This window comes from Poecilia reticulata, linkage group LG2 (assembly GCF_000633615.1).
Source record: "Poecilia reticulata strain Guanapo linkage group LG2, Guppy_female_1.0+MT, whole genome shotgun sequence".
Taxonomy (NCBI): domain Eukaryota; kingdom Metazoa; phylum Chordata; class Actinopteri; order Cyprinodontiformes; family Poeciliidae; genus Poecilia; species Poecilia reticulata.
In genome coordinates this window covers 24,895,377-24,905,685 of record NC_024332.1, presented here as the reverse complement: position 1 = coordinate 24,905,685, position 10,309 = coordinate 24,895,377, and the positions used below count along the sequence as shown (strand labels likewise).

Genomic DNA, 10,309 nt, shown 5'->3' with positions numbered 1-10,309 from the left:
CAATTAGTTGAAATTAACATGTTGAAGTCCGGGCCCTAATTTTTACTCAAGTGAAATGTCGCCATTCAAGAAATTACTCAACAGTGGAAAATTATTTTAAAAAATGCTGCTGAAGTATTAACTAATTATAAAGTCTGATCAAATATATACTGTATATCTATTACRTAGATAGAGTAAATTGTAAAGTTATGTGCCAATTCTGGAATTTTAAAAGACTAGCATTAAAAAATACAACATAAATTCAAGAAAAAATATTTAACCAAATAAATGTTCTTCAATGTAAAATATATGTATGTAATACTTACAGTAGGTAATATTAAGCTAAAATATGTAGTATTTAGTGCATGTTAATTTGATTTCCAGCAGACAGAAAACAGAACACATTTTGCTCTTCATTCAGWGAAGTCGCATACAGTCGGTAGAATATTCAGAAATTAGCTCAAATCAGAGTACTGATAATTTACAATAACATTATTCATGTAAAAGTATGGTCTAGTAAAACTACTCTTAGAAAGTTTTTTTTTTTTTTTTTTTTTTTTTAAGTTACTGTAAATGTAACTAGCTACTTCGTACCTCAGAGAGCATTTTCCTCAGCCTGCGTCACAGCCTCCTCTGTCGTCTGTACGGACACCTAGCTGGTCTCCCTCCCAGGTGTTTACCAGGTTTGAGTCTTCTCTCTTCAAAATTAGCACCTCAGATGAGAAAAGAGCAGAATGTTCAGGGCAATATGGCTGGCAAAGGTGCTGGAAAAGGTTCTAAAAGCAGTAAATGTACATTTCAGTTGACGGCTCAACTATGGCTCCATTTGCACAGAAACTACAGCACCATCTAGTGGCCTGGCATGACAACTACAGATGACTCAAGGCGTCTTGGCGGTGCCGTCAAAACGTAGAACTTGTTCCCAATCAGCATCCGAAAGTACCSGCAGTTTGCAGGCCGCGGTCTCGTGTAAACGTATTTTGTGATTATATCAACCCACCTAAAATATAAAAGTTGATACTTCGACACGTTTTAATCCGTATTTGCTGCGTTAAGAGAGCCGTTTCCATGTAAAAACAAATACCGGTCCTGAAGATGCAGGAAGAATTAACGCGCAGCATTATGGGTTGTAGGAATAAGGTGAATAACACCKTGAAWTTTTTTWATTTTTTTTTATTAAACACTTTGTGATGACGAAAAAATAAATATATATAATAAGTTCTTATGTAGAAGCTGGTATGAATGAAAAAGAAACTAATGGTAAGCAACAAGGATCAAAATATGCAAATTAACCTGGAGCTGTATCGGAGCATAACAGGAACATAAACGGGAAATATTTATGGAAATGTTTATATTCATAACAGAAGTTAACATTTCACAACATATGCTTCATTTCTTCACGTTTGGACAAATATAAAATGCTTTTCAAGATATGCATCATTAAAAACTGTCTGCTTGCAGCCTGACTCACATTTTTGTCACAACTGGGGCAGCCGTATTGACTTCAGCTGCATTTGTGTGTATATATATATATATATATATATATATATATATATATTAAAACCCACTTGAGTTCAAGTAGACGTGGAGGAAAAACAGAAGGAGTGAATGTGTGCATTTAGATCGTCAAGATTATTTATTTAAAATAAATAAAAACACACATACATGCATGTAGCTTGGTGTGCAAAATATGTAAAGTGAAATACAAACACGGAATCAGATTTAATTTGAAAGCAAATGTGCAGCACTGCACATGCAACTCTTTCCTTGCTCCCCACAGGCAGATCTGTTCACGGTTCTTCCTAATTATCGTGTTCACCATCACTCATCCGTTCCTTCACTTTGAAGTGCTGCTCTTGCTCTCCTCCAGATCACTCTTTTTTTYCCCTCCTTCCCCCTCTTCGCTTCTCCTCACTTCGTCGTCGCCGCTGTCCCCCACTCAGCCAAGCATTTGGCGTATTTGACCTAGATGCGTTTGCGCTCGTCACGCTGTAGTACAGTATACCCTGCAGGCAGCGGTAAACAAACCAGATGTTTATTTGTGGGAGCTAACACTGCTAGTGCTGGAACACAGATGGTGTTCTCCATCAGCAGGCTGAGGAGCAGATGGGATAGAAGTTCAATAGTCTCGTTTTACCAGTGCTTTTCTTATTCGCTGCACATTTAACAAACACCAGAGGCAGCAAAATGTCAAAATGTTGGTAGATGCTTTTCCCTTGACTGTGTAATTGTGCAAATTGCTAACAATTACGCTCTTGGAGTAATTCTTATAGAACGGCGACTTCTGTGAAGGTTCAGATCTTTYAACGCTTTCTCCTTTTGTGGAAAATATCCCCAACGTTGGTTCACTGGGTTCCCAAAGGATTTGGATTTTGCAACATTTCACCAGACTGATTGATGTCAGTGAYCTTGTTTTGCAACTACAGTATTTTCAGATTTCTGTTTGTGGGACATGCTGTGTGTGAACAAGTATTAAGTGTCATAAGTTSTGAGTTGATGGGACCTTTGTCAAAGAAATTTAGGAATACAATAAAGGAACTTAAATTGGTGTGTTTAACTTTAAGGCAAATATCTAACAGAAAACCTTGGTGGATTTGAATTTACAGATTTTTTTCTCTCTACATTGATGTGTTTAATAACCAGAGGGACATTTAATCCCTTGTGGACTATTGTCACAAATTTGCATCAAACCGCTCCACAGCCAAAGTGATGTATGAGTAGCACTAATGTCAGTTGTTTGGTTTTCACATGTTTGTTTTCTGATATGATTAAGTTTTTCCTTTTCAGTTCTTTTGTTTGTGCTTAGTTACTTTGTGCATTTGAGTCAATTCTCTAGTGTTAGACTAGTTTTAACCTCCCTTTGTGTTTTCAGTGGTAATCAGCCTCGTTCCCTCAGTTCCGCTGCTCAGTCATCTCTCCTAGATGTTTAACATTCCCCTGATTATTGATTGCACGTCCTGTGTATTTAAGCTCACTGGTTTCCATAGTTCGCTACTGGTCTCTTCTATTGTTTCTAGCCTGTAATTTCTCCTTAGTCCTATCCTGTGTTTTCGTTCTGCTTCAAATACAAAACTTCTGACGGTTGATGCATATTCAACACATACGGATCAAGTTGGAAGTAATTTGCTGCTATCTAGTGGCTGAAATCCAATTATGCATTATTTAGCCAAATTGCATACCAAATATTAAATATGCATCTTCTGTACATTTTCCACTTAAGACTATAAAGCAGAATTTCCTAATCTCTTTGCATAATTGTATATAAACCAAAGCAGAAGGGAGAAAACATAAAAAAAGATTAACATTTTTCCCCCTGTAACACAAAGTGCTAATTTTGTCCTAATTTTTTTGTAACCTTTTCATTTGGTGCCAGGAATGAATACATAAAGACAGTCACCTTACCTCCAGCTGATGTTCTGAGCAAACCCAAAATGACACGACACTGCTGACATTTCCCTGAGGTACCAGGTGGTGGACACAGTCAGTGTTTTAACTCGGCGTCTGGGCCGCCTGACCTCTCGTATGCCTTTTGGTTTGTGTCCTGCGGAATCATTACCACCGCCGCCCGAGTCGCCACTTGTGCTAAAGGGAAGAGGTTAATAACTCTCCTCTCACCATCGCATGTTTACACAACACAGACGTGTGTTGAAAGGCCCCCGTTGAGCCACCTGAAGGGCACGATGTAATACAGCTTGACTGACAGATGGCATTTGGAAGGGCCACCCAGGGAGGGCAGGGGGAGGATATGTGCAGCGGTCAGCGTAAAGGACGGGAGGCGATGAATCACAAAACACACGCTGCTAACAACGCTGACAAACACACCGAGACACGTGGTGGCATGCTAATGCTCATATTTAATAAGTCAACAATTAGCAACATTTTAGCTTCATGCTTTTACCGCCAGTGCCCTAATGAGAAGTTTTTTTTAGAAGATAATTGAAGATTTCACATGAGGACAGGACAAGTGTGACTAAGCATGTCTGAGTGCATGCTAATTCACAGGGTTTTTATTGAACTGGAAGCAAGTCCGTCTGAGACTGGCGCCTTCTTTGCAATAGCTTAATTAAGAAAATGTAACAAACTTTTTAATATGCAGCACTAATCGGCAACGCCGAAGGGGAGCCGAATCAGGAAACCGCTCACGGTCAATTAGCGCCATCTAAGTGTGAGCAGATCGCACAAGAAACGAACAGATAAGGCTCAACTTAACTCCTCATCTCACTGCTTATTAATGTGATTACCCAACTTGTTCTACAAACATTGGTATCCCTTCATATCATATATTTGCAAGACAACTGGCAATAATTTGTTGTTGGATACAACAGTGGATTTTTTTTTTTGGCAAATTCTTTGGAAAACAGCTCATGCTCAGTCAAACTGGTTGAAGACATCTATCATCCATTTTCAAGTCAAATTCTTAATTTAGTTAGGTCTGGACATGCAACTTAAATCAGCAGGTTTGATTCCAGCTGGAGTTCATCAAGTGGCAATTAGGTGCAGCACTTAGAGGAGTGCCAGATGATTCCACCACTGCAAATGGTGAGCTTCATGTAACAATGACCTTAAAACTCACCTTGTGTCAGTCGGTTCCTGGTTGATCACCTCTTCCTGGTTCCAATTCCTCGTCCCCTCCTGCATCTCTGACGGTCCCTCTGGATTCCTTCCTCCAGTTTCCTCCTGGGACTGTGTAAACGATAACTGCTTGGGTTCAGTTTTAACATTTGCTCAGTCTAAAAGTGACAAAACCACATTGGCATATCAGGGCCATTGCATATAGAAAAGGAGTAAAGTTCAGATCAACACTTTTAGATTAATCTCAGAAATTGTAGAAAAACAAGAAATTTCCTGAGCTTCAAAAGTCAAAGATTTGTGTGAAAAAAATGGATAAGCACTGGATTGCAGAAATTTTCTAAAAAAAATAAATAAAAGACTGAGTTCCAGAGCTTGAAAAATTTCGACTTTTAAAGAGTAAAAAAAAAGTTTAAAAATGTTACTTTTGAAACTCAGAAATTATTTTTTTCTCAGAAAATTTCTGAGATTCATCTCAAAATGTAAGTATTTTCTAGCAAATGGTCACCTTTTCAAGCTCAGTTTTTTGTTGGGAATTTACTTCTTCTATCTACAACAGGCCTAATATGTCATCATACAAAACTCAAACTTATACAAGTCCATTCCAGCAATGACATTTATAAAGCTTTTATTGCTAAACCTTGTTGGAAAAATTCCTTCTACATAAGCCTTTAAGATGCTTTGTAAAGAAAGTGTACATGAAATCTTTATGGACAGAAATCTGAAAAAGTGGTTTTCAATTTTGACTCGTCACCCGATTTGAGAACATAAATGATGAYAGACAAAAGAAGGCATCTTCTATGAGACATTCAAGCTTTAAAATAATAGAAGTATTGCATTTGGAACAGAAACAAGAAAAGACATAGTTGTGACTAGTAAAAAAACTAAACAGAATGATTCATACATAAGGCCTTAAGCCCACCAGAAACTAATTCTGCCTAATCTGGCCCACACATATACGAGGGAAGAAAACGGCCTAATGACTTTCCAAAGTAAAGACGGTGTGTGCCGAGAAAAGTGGGACAGAGACCAGAGACGAGACAGACTGTGGCCGAGATCTGAGGGAAATCTGTAAGGTGGAAGGGCGCGATAAGGAAAAGAGGACAGACGGACTGACCAAAGAGACTGGATATCAGTTTTAGGACCGTGCAGGAGGAGCTCAGGGAGATTGTAACGTGAATTCACCGTCAGCCTCTCGACCTCCATAAACACCTGCCACAGCGCTAACACAGGTATGGAAAGAAAAGACATGCTTGATGTCGATGTCATTTGGTAACTTTTTAGATATTCATAAATATTTTTTCAATCAAGTTTAAACATCTAACAACTTGCTAAAGTCCAAGTTGTAAACCTAAAAGAAATGGGTGGAGGTAAACATTACTGGATTGGACATCATGTGACTTATCGGGCTCAACTTATGCACCATTACATTGAGTCGTATGATCTGTGTGATGCTGTGATGGCTCTGGTGAAGCCAAGAAGAAGTACATTGCCCAAAAAAAAAAAACACACACACCAGATCTTTCTACCACTTCCTATGATCATCTTTGTGGTTTGCACCAGTAGTAACATCCAGATCTTGATCCCGTGACTCGTGTGATTTGAAAAAATAAATAAAATTTTCCATTACAGTTTTTTACTACAGCTGAAAAACTCATACTAGCGACCAAAAAAATCAAACAAAAAAAAAAAAAAAACATGGGTTTTTTTCAAAATTGGAGTGTCTCCTTTAAGCAAATTTTTTCTTGTAGCTTCAATTTGCGCAATTTTATGGTTCATGGAAGCCCAGCTTGTGTTCTTGTAATCTGCTTGACAGATCAATTTGAGGTGCTAATCTTTTCAAGAAGGCTTTATGGATTAGATATCCACACAGGTTCTGCCATGTGAAGTGTGTGGAATCCTACTGGGACTTTGGCCAAACAGAAATAGTTCAAATTTTACTTGAGTCTCTGATTAGTAGTGATAAAAATACATTTTCCAAACCAGGACAAATGTTCTTTTCATTAACTCTTCAGACCACCAAAAAAAAACAGGCAGAAGCATCTTGACGCTTCAATTTGTGTTAAGATTTTTTTTAATTAATTTAAAAAATATGGGCATGAAAAATGATGAAATGAGCTTAAAATTTTACCTTTGATTCCTACAGCCAATTAGTGTAGTTTTTCAGCAAGAAGCAGAGTTGGGACCCTCAGATGATGTTATGCATAATATACTGGGAATAAAATATGTCAGCTCTGAATTGCTTTGATGTGTCTTTACATTCAGTCTGAACCACGATGCAAAGAATGCAGAATAAATCAAGATCTTATGTTTTAATATCTTAAACTGGTTTAATATGATTTTTCTCAAACAGCGTTCAACTACAACACACAGCTACTAGCAAATGTCGCTAAAATAATTTAAATTTTCCCTAAACATATTATGTATCCTTTGAAAATTTGTGAGAAGTTTCRCGTTTCTCGATTGATTTTTACCCAAAAAGCATATGGGCAAAAACCTTTAGTGAAACGATCATTGGGACTGACTAGTATATATTCCATTGAGGGAAAGTAACTTTAACATATGAATTCCTAATATATTAACATAAAGGCTTGTTTTGAAGTATAAGCTGCTACTTACAGGCATGGCTTCGAAGAATCTGAATGCTCTCTGGTATTGTTCAGGGGGCCGGACCAAATGTAGTTTGGGGACTACTGCTATAAAGTAAAGAGAAAATTACAAATTTATGATCATATTGGAGCTAAAAAAATGTTTAACTATTTTATTCTTTTTACTACTAAAAAAAAGAAAAGGGAGGGCGCATGCGCCAACGTGTTTGCAGCCTGTTGCAGTTGCTCCTGCTCGTAGTAATCGATTTCTTTGACTGTTGCAAATAAATGTATTTACCGATTATTATTTAATTTAGTCACGTTTAAATTACTTATATCACACATATATATTTTTCATAATTTTAATATTGCTCAGATTAGTAAATATTTGCATTTACTCATTTTTAACACCTTGGACGGAGTAGCTTGTCAACAAATAAGCAGTTTCCCCCTAGGATAGAAATAAATTCTATTTTAACTCATTCTGCTCAGTTTATATTGAATTTTTTAGTGTTTTGCCAAAAAATAAACAACAAAAACCACATAAGTAGGCCTTGTTATGCCACCGCCGTTCAACAGAAGTTTGTTTTAAAAAATCCTGACCCATCTCTGTCATTTTTAAAATGTAAACAAAGGGCAGCCAGGAGACAGTTGTTCCTGTGGCTGGATTCTGACAGATGATAATCTGAAGGACGGGTACATGCTGTTCCTGGGAATCGGTTCCGCCTTCAGCGTATTGTTGCGTCTCCTCTGCTTCTCTGTGTCTGTCAGTCACGTGCTTCACGAAACCTTCATTTTGCATCCACTTACAAAGCGCTTGTCGACACAAAACAGGCAAATGAAAAAAGGATGCAAATTAAACCTTAAATTGTTGAAATTTTGCTTTTGTAAAATGTGATTTTATTTTTTTGAAAATCTAAAATTAAGTAAATTCATCCATGTGGGAGAAAAAAAAAACATTCCACTAAACAGGTCACATTACCACATACTTAAGTGGGTGATGTATAATCGGTGACACAGTTGGAAACCCGACAAGTGAACTSATACGACAGAGAATATGTGATGGGCATTGATTTAAACCAGGGTCAGAGGAGAATATGAGACGGGCACGACAGATGTTCTTCAGCTGGGAGTTATGGGTAATCCTAAAGGGGATTCCATTAGTCTTTGGTTTTCCACAATGTAGCATCAGGGTTTTTTTCTATTTGTTTGTCTTTAGCTTGGTGTTTGTTAGCACATTAGCTCCTCTTTACACCAAGCAAATTTTTAGCCACATAAAACAGTTGGTTTTTCTCCGATTGTCAGATGCAGGGGCGCAACTACATACGACGTCGCGGCAAGTTTTTTAATGATGTATTTCATGAATCAACTTATTCACAGAAGATTTTAATTGTTTCTTATTTAAAGGAAACAACGCAATTGCAAAATTGCATTCTTTCCTGACATTAACAGAATATCAAAGTTTTTCAGCAGTTTGTTTTTGCTTATCATTTTGAGTACAAAAACAAATGTAAAACTACAGCTGCAACAGAGCCGGTAGAACTGCTCTTATAAAGTAACATGAGAACAGATTAAATTTTGCCTCTGCTTCTTGGGCGACAATCTTGAGTCAGTCGCTGATTCAGATTGGAATAGGGGGCTGGGAATCCGGTCAAATCAACGTTTATGGGAGACGAACAATCAGACAGACAGCAGGTTTTCTTAAAATATGTGTCCAGAAACCATTATTTGCATAAAACACAATCAAACAGGGTAGTTTGAATGTTAAATGTAACTAAAAATGAATCCTGAATGTCTCAAGTCTGTTTATTCAGAGGTAAGTGTGATATGCACACCCAAAAGGAAAGATTTGAAATTATTATTCCTGTGACCTTTTTAAGTACATTTTATTTTTCACTTTCTCCGTTTGGGTTTGAACTTCCATGATGAATGTAAATGAGCCGAGGGGAAACCTATATGTGATGTTTTCTCAGATTTTATAGCAATTTAACAAGACATTTGGGAGCACTGGCTATTTCCTGCCCACGTAGTGACGATGGGGTTAATCTTTGGTTTTATTTTTAAGCTAAAATAACCAACAATATCAATTCAAAAGTAAACAAAAGGAAGAAAGGTTGTAATTTGGTTCGATTTCTTGACTGACAGTATAATCTTAATGTAAGCAGGGGGCCTTAGTCGTGGAAAGGAATTAATTTCCTCACACACGCAGGCAGAAATATGCAAGTACAGTGAGTCACTGTGAGCGGATGAGTCAAAATTCTCACAACAGGAACTGTTAATGCCGAGCAGTCACCATCTAAGCCTTTATTAATTCTGGAACACGCCGCCGCCAGCTTTCCACTCACCTGTCATCTGATCAACAGCTCCAAACTCGACTGTGAGGGATTTACAGCCAACGGTTCAAGGTTAGAAGACGGGGGCAACATTTCTTTCAGACACACACTTTCTGAAGTGTTTAGTGTCGTTCAATGCAACAATAAAGAATTTTGACTGTTACTTGTGAGATGTATGCATAAAAGCTCTGAAAAGGAGAATAATTGAGTAAATGAGCCACAGATGCGTTAATTTCAGCAAGTATTGGCTGAGTTATTGTAACTTATACAGACACACTGCATTGTTTACATCCAGAAATTTTGCGCATAAAGCTTTAGGGTAAAAAGGACAATCCATCACCGAGTTGCTGACATAGAGCAATCCCGCTAACAAAATGAAACCTGTAGATGTAGGTATTAAAAAGTTAGCGCAGTACGACAATGAACTGACTCAATGAGCTGACACGAGTAATTAAACAGTTAGTGTTGAACGTCATTGTAACTACGTAACTATGCCGTTTGAGCTTAGTGTTCTAGGTTTGATGAAAGACATTACAACAGAATCAAACATTTAACATTTTATATATCTTTTTCTTAAAGTGATGAGGACGAGTGGGTAACTGGCTTTCTCAAAGAGCGTCTACGCAACATGAGGAGGAGGCAACGTCCTAGGAAGAAGACACGTTCAGCACGTCTGAAATCAAAAATATTAATTTTGCCTGGTACTAGCACATAAACTTGTTTCTAAACCCTTTTGTTTTGAGCAGTGTTAAGGAAGAATTTTTATATTACTGGTAAATTTAGCAAAACTCTGGCTCTGATACTTCCTTTTGATCCCGGGTTTTCTCGCGTGGCCACGTG

The 10,309-nt window shown here is 37.5% G+C and overlaps 1 protein-coding gene across 8 annotated transcripts in view; it reads right to left on the bottom strand.

Moving 5' to 3' along the window:
* The window catches only part of htr2aa (5-hydroxytryptamine (serotonin) receptor 2A, genome duplicate a), a 125,844-nt gene that overhangs the window by 112,618 nt on the left and 2,917 nt on the right, over positions 1-10,309 (bottom strand). For 3 of the 8 annotated variants that reach the window (XR_536296.1, XR_536300.2, XR_536298.2), the window contains exons 2-4: positions 7,168-7,244; positions 4,553-4,677; positions 574-692 (exon numbers count right to left, since the gene is read on the bottom strand). The gene's annotated coding sequence lies outside the window, so the exon portion shown is untranslated. Of the gene's footprint in view, positions 1-573; positions 693-4,552; positions 4,678-7,167; positions 7,245-9,481; positions 9,658-10,309 lie in introns of those variants that run through there. The other 5 variants (XR_536302.2, XR_536303.1, XR_001777445.1 and 2 more) reach the window with 4 other exon arrangements.